A 20,206-nucleotide genomic window follows, 5' to 3' on the forward strand; every position below is an offset into this window, starting at 1 on the left:
TTACACCAATTACATCTTCTCTTCACATCGTGACCTCTACAGACAGTGGTGACAATTTCAGGCATTCCTGCTCTATAAAAACTAAATGCCCGGGATGATAATTGTGAGGAGTGGTTCTAAGATTCTTATGTCCATAAAATCACCTGGGAAGATTGTTAAAATGCACATTCCAGGGTCCCACCCCAGAAACTCTTATTCAATAGGTTAAGAGACCAATAATCCTCATTTAACAAGCACCCCAGGCAAGTAAGGCAGGTGTTGACAGATCGCACTGAAGAACAGTGAATTTAAGGATGTCTGATCTCTTTACAAACTGATTAACCAAAGAATTTGAGAAGTGTGGTACACTAGAGAGAACAAAGAATTTTGAAGTCAAAAGATCTAGACTACCTCTCTGACCTAATCCCCCACTCACTCCCTCACTTGCCTCCCCTCTTCAGTGGCATTGGCCTCCTTGCTAACCCCTCCCACAACAGGTGACAATGTTCTTCCTCTCAACTTTCCAATGATTCACACAGACTTCAGGACTTCACTCAGGTGTCACATCTCAGTGACACCTTATAGAGAATCACAGCTCCTATCTCACTTCTTTTTTTTTTTTTAAAGATTTTATTTATTTATTTGACAGAGAGAGACACAGCGAGAGAGGGAACACAAGCAGGGGGAGTGGGAGAGGGAGAGGGAGAAGCAGGCTTCCCGCGGAGCAGGGAGCCCGATGCGGGGCTCGATCCCAGGACCCTGGGATCATGACCTGAGCTGAAGGCAGACGCTTAACGACTGAGCCACCCAGGCGCCCTGCTCCTATCTCACTTCTAATTCCCCTTGCTGCTTCATCTTCCTCTCTAGCACTTCTTGCAATCTAAAATAAAACAGTTTACTCATTTTCTCTCGCTTATTGTTTGATTCCCATAAGAGCAGGAATATTTGTTAGTTTTCCCTACTGTGGTATCCTCAGCACCTAGAATGGCACCTGGACAGAGTTCAAAGAGATTTCACTTGGCCAAGACAAAACAAATGAAGCTTGAAACATTCAGTGATAGGAGGCAAATCCAGCCAGAGGCAAATCCAGCCAGAGGGTGGACAGCTTGTTAATATAGATTCCTGGGCTCTGCCTGAGATTCTGATGATTCAATGGGCTTGCAGTGGGGCCTGAGATTCTGAATTTCTAACAGGAACCCACGTGATATTGATACAGCCTGGAGAGTTATCAAGCAGCTCTGCCCATGTTTTAGTGAAAGCCAACCTATTCCACTGTATAAGAAGAGCTGCAGGCTAAAAGAGTTCCGAAAGCTTCATTCTACTCATAGGCATCTCAGAAGAGAAAAACTAATCTCTATGTACTTAAGCTATCTACCCAAATAAATAAAATGATTCTACAATAAGAATATTTTTCATTTATCTATATATCATGGATATTTACTGCAACCTAATTTTTAATAAAAACATGATGTTTAGTTTGTTTCTAATTTTTTACCCTATAAGTAAAGATTCGGGTGATATTTTTGTCATATTCCTTTGCGCATTTGTCTAATTATTTCTTTCTAGCAAATTCCTAGAAGGGAAATTTGAGTCAAAGAGTTTGAACCAAAGCTGCCCAACAGAACTTTCTCCAATGATGGAAATCTTTTATATCTTCACAGTCCAATATGGTAGCCACTAGCCCCATGCAGCTATCAAGCACTTGAAATATGATTAACAAAACTGAGAAACTGAATCTTTAGTTTTATTTAATATTAATTTAAATTTAAATAGTTGTATGTGGCAAGGAACTACCATTATTGGACAGGGTAAGAAAAGACATTTAGGTCTTGATCCATGATGCCAAATTACTCTCCAGAAAAGTTGTAAGTATTTGCTTTCACTCTTAGTGTATAACAGTGACCATTCTTTACCCCACTGCCAACACTAAATTTATTGATCTATTGAATCTTTATAAACTGAAAGTTTAAAAGTATGTGGTTTTCATATGTATTTCTTTATTAATAATATTGAACAGGGCTATTTCTTCTGTCATATTCATTCAAATGCAAATATTTTCACCCATGTTAATTAACTGAGAGGTTGGAAATTATCTAGCTTTCCAAATTTGTTTTGTTGGGTCCCTATGTCTTCTTACAATTTCTTGGCAACATTTAAACTCATTTAAAAATATGAATTTTCAGCTCCATTTGAAAAATGAAATCATCTGGCAACAGTGACACACAGTCCCATAGGGCAAAAATCAGTGAAGTCTTAGAAATTCTACTGTCTTCAGACTTCCTGTCCACCAGAACCCGTTAGCCCATATTATTTTACAGGTGCTTCACTCACTCAGATTACCTACTTGACCCTGAGAGGCACCCGAATATACAATTCCCCTGAGTTGAATTTTGAGAGACTAAAAGGCAAACAGCAGCTAATAATAATAGCTAAATTTCATTTCATACTTGGCATGAAAAATGATGTTATGATATTTCTGGGTTATTTTATAACTTATATTTAACAGAAGAATATTTTTCTAGTGGTTGTTGACATTTCCTACTCCCTAAAGCAGTGGTTCAGCACCAGAATGGTTCTTAAAATGCAGATCAGTGGGCCCTGTCCCCAGAGTTTCTGATTGAATAGTTTGGGTTGGACCCCAAGAATTTTCATCTAACTCCAAGCTCCAAGTGCAGCTCTACATTGAGGTGAAGTTTTCTCAAAGGTATGGACACTCCTGAAGTATAATGATAATGTGTAATTTTAACAACCTTTTTTTTTTTCTTATGAATTTGTATATCCTTTCTTCCCAAAACATGTCCACATTTATTATTTCTTTTTATCTTTACAACAGTCATGTGCAGAAAGTTGATAATTAGAGCCGTAATTATTAGTTCCATTTTACATAAGAAAAGTAAGGTGCAGGAATTAAGAATTTACCCAAATACATAAGAAATTAAAAGAGCTAGAACAAGCAGGTTTCCTAACTCCCAAACTGGGTAATATAGGCAAACACAGCAATCCAGGACAGAACTGGAACTTGCTTCTCCAGACTGGTACCATAAAAACAGAACCATGCCCAGGAAGAGAAAAGACCATATAAGATATGGTTCACAGCAACAAACATTTATCAAGTGCTGATTATGTGTTAATCTATGTTAATCACGCCTATAGTCTCTATTGTAAGGACTGTTGAAGACATTTATAAAGCATAAAAAATTTAAAAAATAAGATCTGAAACCATAACCTTGAAAAGATACTGAATCTCCATATCATAGGGCAAAAGTAAATATGCTGAAGGGTAGGTAGTAGGGGTAAATACAGAGTTGGGTAGAAGAGAGGAGTCGCTGTGGGAGCTTCACATCTGGACTTGGAGGAGTTGCTATCACCAGTCAGTCAAGAATGGGAGGGAAGGAAGAGTACACAATAGGGAGCCCTCCTGGGGCTCAGCAGCACAAAGAGCTGCTGTTATCCACATTGGGTGTGTGTTTGCCAGAAATATCAGGGCTGCTGGAACTCCAGAACTTACAAGGGCATGCTTTTGTGTAGTCTAAATTACCTTGACTATATAAGAACTCAAGTCAGAGGGAATAACTTCATTATCCATTTGTAGCCAAAAGATACCATGATTAGGGTTCATGAAACTTTCTCTCAGACTTTTTCCCCCAAATTTTGAGAAGCATTCCTAGTAAAAATCCACCAAATTGTGATCACAATAATGTTAATTATAAATCAGCCCCTCAAGGGGAAAAAAGAGAAGACTACATTTTCAGTTAGGTAGAATTGATACATTATTAACTCTAGCAGCTACTTTCCAAAGATTTAAAATAATAATGACTAATAACAGTTACCATAGGCTGAAAATACAAAACAAACAAACAAACTGCAATTAATTTGAAAGAAACTATTGGAACATTTGATTCAGTCTTCATTAGTGGTATAACTGACCTGTCCTATATGCCCAGCTTATAGTCCAGTTCAAAATGACTGAGGCGGTGAAATGTCTACCACCCCATTTAGAAAACTGTAGCAAATACTGGTGAAAAAAACACCTCTCCCTCCGCACAAGACCAAAGAAATACAAATCAAAACAAAAGAATACAAGTTTACATTGATCAAATTAGTCACAATAACATAAATGTTTTAAAACGACATAAGCATGCACATAGATTGTTAATCACAGTATAAATTCACACAATCCTTTTGGAAAGTGGGAAATAACCAGGAATCTGGAAATGTTCTATTAAAAATAAGAGCTAACATTTACTTGTGTTTTCATCAGGCTATTGCTTTTTATCTTAACTTCGGAGAGAACTATTAGTATACCCGTTTTATAAGTTAGGAAGCTAAAGTTCTGAGAAAAATATTTATAAATAAATTTTGCCAGTAAGTGATGGAGTGAGGTTTTGAACTCTGAACCTTTAATTTTAGAGTCTACCCATTTACAACTACACCATTACAGCCTCTCTGAAGAAATAATCCAAAGGAAGGAAGGAAGAAAGGAAGGAAGGAGAAGGAGGAGGAGGAGGAGAAGAAGGAGAAGAAAGTTACATTCATGAGGACAGTCATCATATTATTTTTAAACACTGGAAAATTCCCAAGTAGAGGAAGGGCTAAGTAAATTATGGTACATTAATTGGATAAACTATTATAAAATTTCTACAAATAATAGGGAATAAATTATAAAAAATGTTGATAAAAAATCAGGATAGAAATGTATCTGTAATATGATAAGACATCTGTAAAAATATATATTCATATGGCAAGACTGAGAAGGGAGCTGGAAGAAACAAAAACTTCTACCATTTTAGAACTTCCTGCTAGTACTTAATTTTCTTTTGTTTTTGTCAGTCTTGTCAATCAAGATTACTCTAAGCACCCTTACAAACCCATTCTTCTAGTTTATATTCTTATCATCCCAATCAAACATTCCTAAAACTTCACTAATAATTTATTCATATTACAGACTTATTCAAAGTAATTACATAATATTCTTTATTGGTGAATCTGAAGCTCTAAAGTAAGAGACTTCTTTCTTAACATCAATGATTTTTGCAATCACCATTTACAGTGTGCTTTTTTTTCTCTTTTCAAATTTTTATTTAAATTCTAGTTGGTTAACAAACAGTGCAAGATTGGCTTCAGGAGTAAAATTCCGTGATTCATTACTTATATACAACACCCAATGCTCATCATAATAAGTGCCATCTTTAATACCCATCACCCATCTAGCCCATCCCCCACCCACCTCCCTTCACCAACCCTCGTTTGTTCTCTATCTTTACATCTCTTATGACTTGTTTCCCTCTCTCTTTTTTCTTTCCCCTCCTCGCATATGTTCATCTGTTCTGTTTCTTAAATTCCACATATGAGAGAAATCATGGTATTTGTCTTTCTCTGACTGACTTATTACAGTGTACTTTCGAAAAACCGTAATTGAGATCATATATAGTGACTAAAATCAACTAATTCTTTTTACTTTCATAACCTTGCAATCACTCCTCAGCTCCCTGCACCCATCCAGGGATCATTAGCCTAGAGTTTGCAGGTGTTTTAGAGATTAGAAAAGTTTCCTACTAAGAACATGATCTCTAAGTGAATACTTATAAAGTAAATAAAACAGCTGTAGGGATATTCACATTCTAAATGCTTGTGGGAATTACTAAGTAAATTATGTCAACTTCTTTTGAAGTAGATAAGTGAACTTTATTTCCACTTACCAAAAAGAAAAGTAAGAGTTTGGTAAGAGTAATTTCCCTAAAAATGGCACCATGAGCTGTGAAAAAAATTCACTCTCCTTAGCCATACAAGGTGATACACAGAGGCCTATTCAGCTTAGGATTTGGCCTCTATCAGTAACATAAACAGACATTTTGTGGGCAAATGAAGTAGCTGTTCTTCAGTGACATCAATCTCTTAAGAACAGGAATGTAGTTTAAACACTCTAACTTCTTTTTGATGAATCTACAAATCAGAAATATTCTTTTGGTCACTCTACTGTCTAGTACACACAGGTCCAACTGGGTTATCCTTAGCCAGTCTTAGAACATCTAAGAACAAGTATTTTAGTAATAAAATTTTGGATTTAAAAGGACCCTTAGAAACCAAGTAGTTCAATTCGTTTATTTAACTGAGGAGGAAACAAAAGCACTTCTAAGAAAGTTACTTCATTTAGCTAGTTTATGGTAAATGCAAGCCTGGAACTAGATGTGACCAAGTATCTTAAACTTGGCCTTCGTATTTCTCCCTTACCATTAAATTTTCGTATTATGTTATGTCCACGGAAGTGTATACATATGTCTTTTCAATGTCTTCCAATAATATACCTCACTGGATGGAGTAAGCTATAGTGCTCATCCTTTACTTCATAAAGAGTTCCAAAATGGAGGGGAAAAAAAATTTTTTTTAAAGGTTATTAAAAACAGTGTAGAGAAACTAGTGATGTGAGGGGAAGGGCAGGGATCATAGTTTAACAGTTCTGCTTTCCACAGTATACTTGTTTCGAGATTTTTAGCATTCTAACTGATCTTCCAGTGTAATAAGTGCCTTAGGCCAAATACAAGGTTCTAAAGTCATCATGAGTGGATATCACATAGTCATCACCATTGATATGTAGTTCAGTCTTTCCTTATACTCCATGCCTTTCATCCTTTATTTCCATAATCTAATTCCATTTTAATAGAAGATGTATGGAAGAATATACAAGAAATTGACAACAGTGGTTGCTTCTGGGAAGGAGGACATTAAGAGTATGGAGTGGGAAAGAGAAAACTTACTTTACACTGTGAAATTCTTACCCTATGCACATTACTTTTCAATATTAATTTAAAATGTCCCTTTAAACACATGCCTATATCCTCATAATTCTATTACTAAACATTTTCAACGAAACAATTATTTTAATGTTTTTTCTTTTAAATAACTTTCCAGTATTGCAACTTATAAAATCACACAGAAATTTTAAGAAAGAAAAAGAACAACACAGTCACAAAACTCAAAGCATAATTCCAGGATCTAAAGTATAAGAAAATGTTCAGAGGGATGAGAGTCTTTTAAGGGGGCATTTAATTAAAAAAATTTTTCCGGAAAATTTCTTCCCCATATTCAAATGGCTAGGTTTTAATATGAGATTTAAGTGGGATGGGGGGGGGGGCTCTAAAGGTGTGAAAAATAGAAATTAAAATTTGGTTTCTGTCTTTTGGACAGGAGTCAGAGGGCTAGGGTAGGGTGGATAAGGACTTTGTGACAGTCACGTTCATACAGGAAAGGAGCAGATTGAGTTTCTCCAGGATCCGTCCACCTCAGTTGGAGACAGCAGCTGTTCCCGTGCAGATGAATCGTTGTGGACCTTACTTGGGCTCGATTTAACTGAGAAGCCCCACGAACTGAATCTATACAGATAATTTAATGGAGCTCGGAAGAGGGACTAAGGTAATTGATTTACTTTAACAAACTGCCTCATCATCACCCTTGCCAGGCCACAGAACACACCTCATCTCGCTGTCTACTTGTGTCAGGATCAGCTGTCAACACAACCCTTTGTGTCTCATTCAGATTAAGAGTGGTCCTCCACCACTCACAGAAAAATGGAAACGATGGCTGGAGACGCGCGCGCGCTCGTGACGAAGTGACATTGGGTGTGGAGAAAAGAAACCAATGGACACTGAGCAACCGCCCAGCCACCGCTGGACGCTCTCAACTTTCCCAAGCTGAGCTTTCTCCATCTCCCCCCCCCCCCCCCCCCCCCCCCCCCCCCCCCCCCACCCCGTCACCTCCGTGCCTCCCTGCCTGCGGTCCACCCGCCGGGCGAGCCCCTCACAAGCCCCTTAGGCTCGGGGAGACCGGTCCGCGGCGCGCCCCCCGCCGCCTCCGCCTCGGCGCTCCCCGCCGCGCCGCAGCCTCTCCCATCCCACGCTCGGGCTTCCTCGCTCCCGCCACAAAGGCAGCGAGAAGAGCCCGCGGTGACAGGCCTCTGGCCTCCGGGCGCGGACCGCACGGGCTGGGTCCCCTAAGAGGGCTGACGCGAGGCGGCGGGGAGAAGGGGTTCGGATCCGAGGCTGCCAGTTGCGCCTGCCCTCGCCACGCAAACACAGTGGCGCTCACACCCCCGCTCCGCCTTCCCAGCCCTCCAGAAAAAGTCAGCCGCAGCGCTTCCCCGCGCAAGCAGGGTGTCCACAGCCCGCCAAAGGGCAGCTCCTGCCCGGCAGAGGCGTGCGCTCGCGCCCGGCTCGCGACCTCTCACCTCCCCGCGCCCGCGCCCCGGAGCCCCCGCAGCCGCTCACCTGGCCCTGGCGGGGCGCTAGGGCAGAGGACCAGGGGGTGGCCCTCGCCTCGGCCGGGGCTCGTCTCCCCACCCCCAGTCCGGGTCCCAGCGCTGCGCTGCGCTCGCTCCGGCCGCCCTCCTCCGAGGTGCTAGCGCCGCCGGTGGCTGGCGTCTCTCTGGCAGGCGCGCTCGCCGCGCGCTCAGTTCCCCGGGGCGGAGCGAGGCGGCGGCCGCCGGGGCCGGAGGCGGATTCCTCAGGTGCTGCCCCTCCCGCTTCCCCAGAACCTCCGCGGCGGGGACCCCCGCGCCCCCTCCCCCCGCCCCGCCTCTCGGCCTTCCGCCGCCCTCGCGCCCGCGAGTGGCCTTTAGGGCTCCCTTGCCCTCCTTGAGGGTAGTGGGCGCACATTTCCCTCCCCACCCTCTCCAACGACGCTCCTTCCCCTCCTCAGTCCACTGTGCTCACGCCTCCATTTCCAAACTCCACGGCACAGATGATGTGTGTGGCCACTGTGGGGTGTGGAGAGTAGTGGTGTGGCGGGGGTCTTCTGGGAAGGAGGATTGCCCCCCAGAGTGCGGCTGACGCGCTCAGCCAGGAAGAAAAATTATTTTCTCGCCGATTCCGCATTCATTCACAGAGTGCTCTCACTTCATTGCGTGATTGCTTTCTCTGTCCGCAGGACGGCGGCTAAAGGGCCCTAAGTGTGAACTCGGCCTGGGCAAGGGTGGGTCAAAAACCCTTGGCCTTTTGCACGAAGGGGGGTAGGACGGGGGGCAGGACGCGGACAAAACCAAACAAACCCGGGAACTCCGGGCCAGAGCCGACTTTTGCACCTCCTGGATGAGCATGCCCTCCCGCCCGCGGACCCCGGCCGGGCGCTGGGGGAGGCTGCCTGCTCGCCACGGCTTGTCCTGAGCCTCCCGGACCAGGAGGGATCGTCCGCCCTACCAGCAGCCACTTCCAGCAGGCCCTGGACCATGACGGGTGCTGCGGGAGCAAACGTTCTCAAGAGATGCTCGGCCGATAGTGACAGATTGAGCTCCACTTTTCACAGCTGGTGGTTTCTGTTAGTAGAGATGCAGCTCCATTTTAAAAAACTGTCATTGTTGCCAGAGATAGGCTACTAGACTCCTTTACTGAATTGCCCACCCTCTGGAAGAAACAGCTCCATGCTGGATGTGGTGAAAGAGTCTAGGTAAAGAAAAGTTGATCTACTTTTAGTGCCTTGGGGACAAGTATAGCCCCGGGTAGCTCAGCATGTTGGTGGAAATAAGGAAGCTACAGCGGCACCCAGTCTCGGGCGGGTTGCTTATCATTCTATTGTTATGATATCATTGTCAATTATAGTTTAAAGACAACTTCAATTAAAGTAGATCTCATATGATCTCTATGAGCTCTAAGTCAGTACGTTTTGTTTGCTTGTCTTGCCTTTTTTTTTTTTAACAAGCCGAAATGCAATCGCCCCCACCCCCACCCCCTTTTGGTCGATCCAGAGGGAATTGACCAGAAGTCTGGAACCACCAGAAAATAACTTAAGGCATAGTTCAGTTATGACTAGCAAAAGCAAGCGATTTGTTTGTGCTTTCATTTGTCTTCTCTCCCTCCTCCACTGGGAAGAGACACTCAACTGCCATTTTCATTAAAAGCATTTTGTTCCTTGTGGTGATAAGAAGCAGAAATGGTTTTTTGGTTTGTTTTACAATTGAATCCCTATTGCCGGGTCTTTAAATTCACATAGAAACACTTCTAATATGCCACGGGGGCAGGAAACACGGCTTTCAATCACTGCTGTATTCCCACAGTTCTGGATCTTGCACACAATACAGGCTTAGTAAATGAAATTAATATGGTTTTTAAACAACTACAATATAGAAAGATGCAGATGATTATATTATGTAACCTTGACCAAGTTACGTGACTCCAGCTTAGTGTTCCCATCTGTAGAATAACATCACAATAGTCCATACCTCAGAGAGTAGCTATGTAGATTGAGACAATGCACAGTACCTGGCAAACTATAAAATGTTAACTCCTGCAAATCCCTCCACTCTTCCCCATAACAATGATTCCCAAATGCTTCTCCATAGATATTCTGCATCAGAATTCAAATTCAGTGAAAAATATGAGATTCACAGCAGGTAGGGTCTTATAAATAATAGAATCCTTCCAAGTCATTATTGTGACGATCCTCTGCCTCGGCAATGGGAGAAGCTCTATGATTACGTCCTGGTTCTGATTTCAAGGATGAACACCCTTTTGCATTAATTTCTGTAGCCCTTGTTCCACACTCTGGAAGACTCTTTCTTGTTCAATATCCTTCCTGGCCACATCTGAAGTGGGCATTGGGAAGTATTCCCTCCTTGGAGAATTCACAGTTTTCATAGCTCATTTCCTGGTGGTACAAGTTTGGGGTCCTGAGAGTGTTTTTACAATTAAAGGTTTTTAAGGTGAGGCTTGTGGCTTATCTGACAATACAGTTCCCTCAGACATATAGTAGACTTCATATTTATTTGCTTCCATTGAGTTCCATGTGCCAACAGTCACACCCAAAGTTCTTTTCTGGGCATAGTTTCAAATACTTTATTTCCTTGCTTCCTCGTCCTGTACCTTTTTCTCTCAACTTAAGGTTTGAAACTTGGTGACTCAGAATCCTGTGCATCATCAACGATTATCTCCTAAGAGAAAGATCGGCACTACTTTCCCACTCAGGACCAATTCACTGAAGGGAAACCAAATTCCAACCTAGCACCACCATCCTCAAAGGGTAAGACTCACTGTGGGGAATTGAACAGTGGTCTCTCTAATTTCAGATGGGATGCCAGTTACCAGTGCTGAATGATCTAGATCTTCACTTATAAATATAAGCAGATAAAAAATATCACTAATCATAAAGAGAGGCTCTACCATTTGAAAGAAGAGGCCAAATTAAAGCAGATAGCACTCACTAAAATGGAGTTAATGCAGGAAATAGGAGAAAATATTTTTAAAGAATCTTGTTCATGTTCTTAGTGAAATTTAAAGAGTGATAAGGGCAGACTGTCATGAAAATAGAACAATCTGAGAACCAGAGTATCCTCAGAAATTAAAAAGTTCATGAATATTTTAAGTTGAAAAGACTACAGAAGCAGTTAATAAAGAAAAGATGCTGCTGAAAACTGAATTAATGCATTATAAGACCATCTCAAAGAGTCCTTCCAGAATGCAGAACAACAACAAAAAAAGTAGAAAATATGGAAGAAAAGATAAAAAATAGTTTTAAAAAGATCCAGGAGATCTAATATTTATATGTCGGAAGTTTTAGAAGCAAGATGGATTAGGTGTTACGGGGCACCTGGGTGGCTCAGTTGGTTAAGCGCCTGACTCTTGATGTCAGCTCAGGTCATGATCTTGGGGTCCTGAGATCCAGCCCAGCCTTGAGCTCTGGACTCAGCGAGGAGTCCGCTTGAAGATTCTCTCTCCCTCTCCTTCTGCCCCTCCCCCTTCTCTATCTCTCAAATAAATAAATAAATCTTTTTTAAAAAAATGGAATAGATGTTATATATTAATATAATTGCAATATACAATGTCTTTTTTGTAGTATACTACAAAATATCCTTAAAAGAAACTAAAGACCCAAATAAATGGAAACACATCATGTGTTGTTGGAGTTAATATTCTTAAGGTGGCCATACACTCCAAACTGATCTACAGATTCAACACAACCCCTATTGAAATTCCAGCTGGTTTTGTTTTGTCTTGTTTTGTTTTTGCAGAAATTGACAGGCTGACCCTACAATTTGTAGTGAAATGCAAGGAACCCAGAATAGTCAAAACAATTTTTTTATAAATTAAGAAGGTCCGGGGCGCCTGGGTGGCTCAGTCAGTTAAGCATCTGCCTTTGGCTCAGGTCATCATCCCAGGGTCCTGGGATAAAGCCCCACTTGACACTCCCTGCTTAGCAGGGAGTCCACTTCTCCCTCTGCCCCTCCCCCCCTGCTCATGCGCATGCTCTCTCCCTCAAATAAATAAAATCTTTTAAAAAATAAAATAAAATAATAAAAATTAAGAAGGTCAGAAGACTGAACTTCCCAATATCAAACCTCATTACAGAGCTACAGTAATCAAGACAGAGTGGAATTGGCATAAAGATAGACATATAGATCAATGGACTAGAATTGAGAGTCCAGAAGTAAATCCATGAATCTATGGTTAATTGATTTTCAACAAGGGTGTCAAAATAATCTGCCTTCCAACAGATATAAAAATTTACTCAAAATGGATCTTAAATATAATGTAAAAGCTGAAAGTGTAAAACTCTATTTATAGAGTCTTTGACTTTGGATTAGGCAATGGTTTCTTAATGACACCAAAAGCACTAACAACAAAGGAAAACTAGATAAATTGATTCATAAAATTAAAAGCTTTTGTGCATCAGGGGCAGCTAGGTGGCTCAGTTGGCTGAAGGTCTGACTTTGGCCCAGGTCATGACCTCAGGGTCCTGGAAAGGAGCCCCAAGTCCAGCTCTGAGCTCAGCAGGGAGTCTGCTTCTCCCTTTCCCTCTCCCTCTGCCCCTCCCCCACTTGTGCATATTCTCTCAAATAAATAAATCAATTAAACAAAAGCCTTTTGTGCATCAAAGGCCAGTATTAAGAAAATGAAAATATTTGTAAATTATAGATCTGATAAAAACCTATTATCCAGAATATGTAAAGAACTCTTACAACTCAACAGTAAAAAAACAACTAATCCAAATGAAAAATGGACAAAGGATTTGAACAGACATTTCTCCAGAGAAGACTGTCAAATGGCTAATAAGCACACAAAAAGGGGCTCAACATAATTAACCACTAGGGAAATATAAATCAAAACCACAATGAGATATCACTTTATACCCATTAGAATGGCCAAAACGGAACAAAACAAAAAATAACAAGGGAATGCTATTCATCTTTAAAAAGGAAGGAAATTCTGACACATACAACAGCTTGGATGAACCTTGAAGACATCATGCTAAGCAAAATAAACCAGTCACAAAGGACAAATAGAGTATGATTTGACTTCTATGAGGTACCTAGAGTAGTCAAATTCATAGAGACAGAAAGTAGAATGGTGGTTGGGCTGGGGCCAAGGTGGGGGAAGTGATGTGGAGTTATTGTAATGGGTACAGTTAAGGTTAAGGTTAGAGTAGGACATGAAGAAAAGTCCTAGAGATGGATGATGGTGATGGATGCACACAAATGTGAATGTATTTAATGTCACAAAACTATACTATATCCTTAAAAATGGTTAAAATTGTAAATTTTATCTTATATATAGTTGTAAATTTTGTTATATATAGTTCACCATAATAAGAAAGAAACTCCAATATTTTTTTTTAAATATAATAACAAATGTGAACAAAGACGTGGAGAAATCAGAACCCTTACACATTGCTGGTAGGAATGTAAAATGGCAGAGCCACTGTGGAAAATGATTCACCAGTTCCTCAAAAAATTAAGTAGAATTATAGTATGACCCAGCAATCCCCCTCCTAGATATATGCCCACGAGAATGTAAAATATTCACACAAAAAACTTGTACACAAATGTTTATAACAGCATTATCCATAGTAGCCAAAAAGTGGACATAACCAAAATGTGCACCAACCAATGAATGGATAAACAAGATGGTATGTCTATACAATTGAATATTATTCAGTCATTTTTTTAAAAAAGGAAGTACTGATACATGCTCCAAATGGATTAACCTTGAGAAGATTATGCTAAGTGAAAAAGGTCAGACAAAAATGTCCACATGTTCTATGATTCCATTTTTTACAAAATGTCTAGAGTAGGAAAATCCACAGAGATAGGAAGTAAGTTAGTGGCTACCTGAGGCTAGGAGGTTTGGGGAGAAACGGAGACTAAGTGCCAATGGGTCTGGGTTTCTTTTGCAGGGGATGAAAATGTTTTAAAATTGATTGTGGTGATGGTTGCACAACTCTGAATATACTAAAAACCACTGGCTTGTACATTTTAAAAGGGTAAATTTTATTGTATGTGAATTAAAATGGAGAGGCAGTATTTAAACAGATAACAGAAGAAAATTTTCTAGAGATAAGTATAAATTTGTGTATTCAGCTTGAAAGGGCAAGATTATTTGGTACACTTACACATTTCCTTGTGAAATTTCTGCTTTAGGGTTAAAAAATAAAATTATGTGATATTTTAGACCTCCCATTAAAAATAATTAAATCATCATCTGACATCTCATCTGCAACATTACAAGAAAGAATATTTATAGGACTATGAAGGAAGGACTTTTTTTTTTTTAAGATTTTGTTTATTTATTTGACAGAGAGAGACACAGTGAGAGAGGGAACACAAGCAGGGGGAGTGGGAGAGGGAGAAGCAGGTTTCCCGCAGAGCGGGGAGCCCAATGCAGGGCTCCATCCCAAGACCCTGGGATCATGACCTGAGCCCAGGCCGAAGGCAGACGCTTAATAACTGAGCCACCCAGGCACCCCATGAAGGAAGGACTTTGAAGGAAAACCATATCAATTTGAATTCCAAACAAAGTTGTAATACAGTTGCCTCCCAAGCAATACTTCTCCCATTGGGTAACTGTTTGGTGCACATTGTAATTTCCTTCCCCTTGCTCTTGTGATTGGATCAGGGATGGACAATAATATAGGCCTACACCGATGAGTATACTTTATCACAAAGTTTGTTTTGGATTACTCCAATTAAAATGAAGGGCAATGCTTCATTTAATGATTCAGGAAAAACAATTCTCCCCTTCTCATTGTGTGATGTGCTTTTGTGAAGCCTAAATTGCTAAAACCATCCTGATACCACAAAGGAAGCCGGAAGAAGGCAGATTTGAGAAAATCAAAACTAGAGTTAAAGCCTTCATCAAGCTGTGTTATAAACTTGCCTCAGAACTCTGTTAAATGAGCAAAAATTCTATTTGTTATTAAGTTTCTTTGTGATGCATTTGACGTTCCTTGCAATTAAATAAAAGATCCAATAAAAAGGAAATTAGAATATACAAAAAACATGGGAGAGTAAAAACCCAGTAAACTATAAATAATTATTGATAATGTTTTCATAAAATCTAATGTACATAGTAACACAGGGTTCATAGCATAGGAAAGTAAAAATTTAAATATTAAAAATAGTCTAGAATTAAAATTCCAGTTTATTTGAACAAATGTGGGAAGTATGGAACCCTGGAAGGAGAATTATAACTGTTAAGAGTCTCAACGTGTTTGGGGAAGAGACTAAGGCAAGAAGAATAGATATCATTTTTTCTTGATATTTATAAGCTCATATTGGTTTAATTTTTAAAAATTTAGTGATAATGACCACAATTGGTTGTAAAACTTTCAAATAATTTGAGGGGGAAAAAATACAAAGAAAACTTAACCAAAATGACAAAAGTCAGGAAAAGAGGAAAAAACAATAAAGAATAATAAAGAGAAAACAAGATGTCTGAATACATTCTCAGCATTAATAACAATAAATTGAGCAAGCTAAATTTTCCTATAGAAAGACAAAAATCTCTGAGTGAAAAAACAAGAGAAAATTTAATTCTATTCTCCTTATGAATAATACCTGAAATAAAACAACACAGAAAAATTGAAAATAAGTGGGTGGCAAATAAAATTACAAGAAAATGCAGACAAAAAGAAGCAAAAGTAGCAAAATAAAATCAAAGTGAAATTCATGATTAAAAAGTAAGCACCAAGTAGGACAATAAGATTAGTTTACTTTGATAAAAGTTATAGTAAGGAGAATGGTGAATATTTATTGAACACTCACTACATGCCAGGAACTTGACTAAGGATTTTCTCAAGTAATCCTTATAAGCTATGGAGTGACTATAATTAACACTTACATTTTGCAGATGCTGAACAAGGCCTTAGAGAGAATAGGTGTCCTCAGTGTCACACAGTGTAGGTGGGTATGGAACTCAAAACTTGATCTCCTAATGCCAAAGTACAAATATGTAATATCAAAATATCTAGCTAAAAAACTAATGTGAATAAAAGAATTTATTTTAAACATTTAAATCCCTTTCTCTAAGAATTTGAAAGATCTCATAGACCAAAAATAAATAGAAAGGAGAGGATTTGGTAACACAACAAAACACATATGTGATATATACGGATAACTTTGAACTCTAAATCCATAGCATATACATTCTTCTCTAAAGTCCAAAAATACTTACAATACTAAAATGTTCTAAGCCACAAAGAAAATCTTACCAGATTCTGAGGAATGGAAATCTTAGTCCTGAGCCATAATTTTTGACCCTAATATAGAAAAGTTAAAAAATAATTATAAAAAAAAAAACTAACGGGATGCCTGGGTGGCACAGTCGGTTAAGCGTCTGCCTTCGGCTCAGGTCATGATCCCGGGGTCCTGGGATCGAGCCCCACATCGGGCTCCCTGCTTGGCGGGGAGTCTGCTTCTCCCTCCCCCTCTGCCTGCTGCTCCCCCTGCTTGTACTCTCTCTCTGGCAAGTAAATAAATAAAATCTAAAAAAAAAAAAAAAAAAAAAACTAACATAAATCTTCTTGATGATCTAAAAAGCTTTCTAAATAAAGATAAATTTAATTTGCAATTCTAGATCAGCTAGAAATTATGAAAAACAAGAATACACTTATTAAAAACCTAGGGGTTTATGATATTTGATTTGGCAATAATTTGGGTATGACCAAAAGCACAGACAACAAAAGTAAAAATAGATAAGATGAACTACATCAAAAAAATTTTTTTTAAGATTTTTTTTTTATTTATTCATTTGAGACAGATACAGAGAGAGAGAGAGCATGAGCAGGGGAAGGTGCAGAGGCAGAGGGAGAAGCAGGCTCTCCTCTGAGCAGGGAGCCAGATGTGGGACTCAATCCCAGGACCCTGGGATCACGACCTCAGCCGAAGGCAGAGGCTTAACCATCTGAACTACCAGGTGCCCCTGAACTACATCAAAATTTAAAACTTCTGTGCACCAAAGGACACAATCAGCAAAGTGAAAAGCCAACCTTTGGGATGAGGGAAAATGTCTGCAAATCATATAACTGATAAGGGATTAGTATACAGAATATATAAAGAACTCCTACAACTTAACAAAAACAAAACCCTAAACCCAATTTAAAAAACAGGCAAAGAACTTGAATAGACATTTCTCAAAGTAGGTAAACAAATGGGCAACAAGCACATTCAACATCACTAATAATCAGAGAAATGCAAATCAGTAACTCAATGAGAAATTACCTCACACCAACTTACAATGGCTACTGTAAAAAACACAGGAAAAAAACAAGTGTTGGCATGGATGTGGAGAAATTGGAACCCTAATATTTTACCCTGATAGGATTTTTAAAACGCTTTTCTGTTTTGTTTTGTTTTTTTTTAAGATTTTATTTATTTATTTGAGAGAGAGAGAGAGCACATGAGAGGGGGGAGGGTCAGAGGGAGAAGCAGACTCCCCGCTGAGCAGGGAGCCCGATGCGGGACTCGATCCCGGGACTCCAGGATCACGACCTGAGCCGAAGGCAGTCGCTCAACCAACTGAGCCACCCAGGCGCCCCCCGCTTTTCTGTTTTACTGTGAAATAAGTTTTGAATCAGGGCGCCTGGGTGGTTCAGATGGTTAAGCGTCTGCCTTCGGCTCAGATCATGATCCCAGAGTCCTGGGATCGAGTCCCGCATCGGGCTCCCTGCTCCTTGGGAGCCTGCTTCTCCCTCTGCCTCTCTCTCTCTCTCTGTCTCTCATGAATAAATAAATAAAATCTTTAAAAAAAAAAAAAGAAAGAAAAGTTTTGAATCAGTCTATTGCTCTCCATACACAGGTACCCATTCCAGTCTAGTAGTCAGCAGCATCCTTCTCCTGGACCATTCTATTAGTTGCTCGGCTGGCTTTGCATGTACTAGGCCTGCCTGCATTCCAGTCTTTCCCACACTGATCAGAGTGGTCTTTAAAAATAGAACTCTGGGGGCGCCTGGGTGGCTCAGTCGGTTAAGTGTCTGCCTTTGGCTCAGAGCATGATCCCAGGGTCCTGGGATTGAGCCCCATGTCGGGCTCCCTGCTCAGCGGGAAACCTGCTTCTCCCTCTCCCACTCCCCCTGCTTGTGTTCCCTCTCTCGCTGTGTCTCTTTCTGTCGAATAAATAAATAAAATCTTTAAAAAAAAAATAGAACTCTGATCACATCCCTCCCCTGTTTAAAATATACATATGGCAATTTTGTATAGTGCTCATGATATGCCAGGCAGTCTTAAGCTCTTTACATGTTTTAACTAATTTCATTCTTATAACCTTATGTGGTAAATACAATTATTATCCTCATTTTACATAAAAGGAAATTAAGACACAGGTTAAATGATTTTTTTTCCTGGTGCTACCTTTAATATGTGGTGTAGCCAAGATACGTGAACCTGGGCAGGCTCTCCGAAGTCTACTCTGCCTCTAAGAACATTTAGAGGGCAACATTTTTGTCCTTAAGAAAGGACAAACTAAACTAAACTACTAAACTAAACTAAACTAAACTAAACTAAACTAAACAACTACTAAACAAACTAAAACTAGCCTGATAGGATCTTAAGGCTTATATGTTAAAGGAGAGGCAATTTGGTGATCTGTCTTCAGGGATAAAAAATTGCAGAGGAAAGTTGTTACGAGTTCAATTATGTCCTCCCAAAATTCATATGTTGAAGTCTTAACCCCCAATACCTCAGAATGTGATCTTATTTTGAAATAGGATCATTGCTGATGTAATTAGTTAAGTTAGGATGAGTTTAGACCGGAGTAGGATAGGCTTCAAATTCAATATGACTGAAGTCCTTATAAAAAAGACAAGTCTGGACACAGACATGCACACAGGGAGAACACCATATGAAGATAAAGACAGAGATTGGGTAATACATCTACAAACCAAAAAAACATCAAAAATTGCCAGCCATCCACCAGAAGCTAGGAGAAATGCATGGAACAGATTTTTCCTAACAACTTTTAGAGGGAATCAACCTTGCTGACACGTTGATCTTGGATTTCCAGCAGAACTGTAAGACAATAAATTTCTGTCATTTACACCACCCAATTTGTGGTACTTTGTTACGGCAGTTTGACAAGCTAATACAGAGATTTCTCCAGAGGCTTCATGTCTATAACCACCTCAGGCATGGAGTCGTAACTAAGACTGTTACAAACTTTAAGAATATTCTTTCGTTTGCCAGTACAACTTTTTAAATTGAGGTATAATTGATATACCTTACACTTGTTTCAGATGTACAACAAAATGCTTCAATATTTGTGTATATTGCAAAATGATCACCATAATAAGTCTAGTTAACATCTGTCACTACATATAATTACAGACTTTTCTTATGATGCGAACTTTTAAGATCTAATCTCTTAGCAACTTTTTTTATAAAGCTCTTTTTTTTAAATTTTATTTATTTATTTATTTGTCAGAGAGAGAGAGAACAAGCAGGGGGAGTGGCAGGCAGAGGGAGAAGCAGCTCCCCGCTGAGCAAGAAGCTCAATGCTGGACTCGATCCCAAGACCCTGGGATCATGACCTGAGCTGAAGGGAGATGGTTAACTAACTAAGCCACCCAGGCGTCCCAGCAACTTTCAAATATGGAATACATTATTATTAACTCTAGTTGCCATGCTGTACATTACATCCTCATGACTTATTTATTTTATAACGGGAAAATTGCAGCTTTTGATTCCCTTCACCTATTTTGCCCTTGGTCCCCACCCCACCTCTGGCAACCACCAATTTGTTCTCTGTATCTAGAGCTTGTTTTTTGGGGGGGAGGTAGGGGTTAAATTCCACATGTAAGTGAGACCATACAGTATTTGTGTTTCTATGTCTGACTTATTTCACTTAGCATGATGCCCTCAAGATCCATTCTTGTTGTCACAAATGGCAAGATTTCATTTTCTTATGGCTGAATAATAGTCCATGGTTTATATATACCACATTTTCTTTATCCATTCATCTGTCGATGGACACTTGAG

General features: G+C 39.8%; 1 protein-coding gene across 8 annotated transcripts in view; it reads right to left on the bottom strand.

The window, feature by feature from the left end:
* GREB1L (GREB1 like retinoic acid receptor coactivator) overlaps positions 1-8,405 on the bottom strand; it is a 268,425-nt gene extending 260,020 nt beyond the window's left edge. For all 8 annotated transcript variants that reach the window (XM_032421407.1, XM_032421404.1, XM_032421406.1 and 5 more), the window contains exon 1: positions 8,241-8,405. The gene's annotated coding sequence lies outside the window, so the exon portion shown is untranslated. The remainder of the gene's footprint in view (positions 1-8,240) is intronic.
* Positions 8,406-20,206: the final 11,801 nt, after the last annotated feature.

Source organism: Phoca vitulina, unplaced genomic scaffold (assembly GCF_004348235.1).
Source record: "Phoca vitulina isolate PV1807 unplaced genomic scaffold, GSC_HSeal_1.0 scaffold24, whole genome shotgun sequence".
Lineage (NCBI taxonomy): Eukaryota > Metazoa > Chordata > Mammalia > Carnivora > Phocidae > Phoca > Phoca vitulina.